The sequence below is a fragment of the Lynx canadensis genome, chromosome B1 (genome assembly GCF_007474595.2).
Source record: "Lynx canadensis isolate LIC74 chromosome B1, mLynCan4.pri.v2, whole genome shotgun sequence".
NCBI classification, from domain to species: domain Eukaryota; kingdom Metazoa; phylum Chordata; class Mammalia; order Carnivora; family Felidae; genus Lynx; species Lynx canadensis.
The window spans coordinates 38,274,311-38,276,388 of record NC_044306.2 but is presented as its reverse complement, the minus strand read 5'-3'; the positions used below and the strand labels follow the sequence as shown (position 1 = coordinate 38,276,388).

Below are 2,078 nucleotides of genomic sequence, written 5' to 3'. Positions count from 1 at the left end.
TAGTGATGCTGTCCCCGATGTGCCATATGACGGAGTTGGACTCTCCAGCTCTTGGGTCCTCGTCCCGGCAGAGGTGTTCCAGCACGTGTGACTGAGCGAAACATGTTAGTTGAAGGATGGTTTCCCCACAGGGTTCTTTCTCAGGTCGACTACGTGACACTTCGCTTGTGGGGCCCGCGTAGCTTTTGACACAGTGCTCACGTAGTGAAACCCGGTGTTCCTGGAAAGAGTGTTTCAGCACGGTGCTGGCTCACAGGATTGAGTACATGGCACTTTTCCACCTGGGCCCCGCCGTAGCTTTTCGAACCCTTCTCGCTGAGTGAAACGACATGTTCATTAATGGAGAGATAGATGGGTTCCCACAGTGGGGCCTGCTGAGAGCCGAGCCTAGGGCATTTTCCACCCAGGCCCCACACCGGGGTTTCAAACACTTGTAACCCAGGGAAACGCGATGCCATTCGAAAAGGGGGTTTCCTCACTGTGTTGTTTCACAGCATTTCAATCCGTGGCCCTTTCTGCATTCGCCCCACTGGGTTTGCACACCGTTGGGATGTGGTGAAACAGCACGTTGTTGGAAGGCTGCCTTCTCTTCCCCGGGAGCTGTTTCACGGAGTGGAGGTGTGTGGCGTTTTCCTGCTAGGCCCCGCATGGGGTTTTGAGCGCTTCCAAGTTCGTTGCAGCAGGTGTGAGTTGAAAGATGCATTCCCCCAAGGGCAGTTGGAGACAGTGGAGTATAGGACGCTGTTCACCTAGGCCCGCATAGGTTTTCAAACCCTTCCGAATGAGAAAAGATGTTCGTTTCAAGACGGTGTTCCCCCACAGAGCTCTTCGGAGAGTGGAGGATAGTCCACTTCCCTCGTGGGCTCCGCATAGCTTTGCAAACAGTTCTCAGTGAAACCATGCAGGGCCTGAACGACGGCTTCAGCAAAGTGCCGGTTCACAGGCTTGAGTACATGGCAGGTTCCTCATCGGCCCCGCAGGGGTTTTCCGACACTTCTGATGTAGTGAAACATGGTGTTGCTTGAACGATGGCGTCTCCCCAGGATTCTTTCACGCTGCCGGGCACATGTCACCTCTTCCCGTCGTTCCCCGCATAGGTGTTCCTACGCTTCTGGCGTAGTGAGACCAGATGTCAGTTTAAAGGTAACTTGTGCTAGGCAAAGATTTCTTACATATGAAAACTGAAAGGAACAATCATAGAACAAATGAATGCATAAACTGGACTTCACCAAAAAGAAAAACTCTTCAAAAACACTGTTGAGGGGCGCCTGGGTGGCGCAGTTGGTTAAGCGTCCGACTTCAGCCAGGTCACGATCTCGCGGTCCGTGAGTTCGAGCCCCGCGTCAGGCTCTGGGCTGATGGCTCAGAGCCTGGAGCCTGTTTCCGATTCTGTGTCTCCCTCTCTCTCTGCCCCTCCCCCGTTCATGCTCTGTCTCTCTCTGTCCCAAAAATAAATAAACGTTGAAAAAAAAATTAAAAAAAAAAAACAAAACACTGTTGAGAGAAGGAAATCACAGACTGGGAGAAGAAAAACCTTGCCAAAAAAACAGGTGATAAGGCTCTGTATCTAGCTCTTTCCACCATCTTTCTGTGCCACCATCATGATGCATGTGACTGTCGTGGCAGATACTCCCCAAAGCATAACAATACTGAAAAGAGAAGCAAACGCCAGGTTCTTACTAGGCCATGCTCCAAAGACATTGTCCACTTTCTAACTGTGATGATGAAGCATGGTTACACTGGTGAATTTAAAATCATTGATGATCTCAGAGTTGGGAAAATTGTTGGGAACCTCACAGGCAGGTTAAGCAAGCATGAAGTGACTGGCCCCAGAATTGATGGACAATGCAAAGATCTAGAAAATTGGCAGAATAATCTGCTAAGTTTGGTTTCATTATACTGACCACCTCAGCTACAGTCATGGACCATGAAGAAGCAAGATGAAAACACACAGAAGGGGAAATCCTGGGATTCTTTTTCTAGGGATGTAATACGTATGTGCAAATAAAATGCCTCAATGGAAAACAAAAACAAAAACAACCACAAAAAGACAAAAAGAAAACAAAATAAGAAGGAAC

At 49.0% G+C, this 2,078-nt stretch overlaps 1 pseudogene; it reads left to right on the top strand.

Annotated features, from left to right (window-relative positions):
• The first annotated feature begins 1,601 nt into the window (after nucleotides 1-1,601).
• On the top strand, nucleotides 1,602-2,078 carry LOC115511472 (annotated as a pseudogene).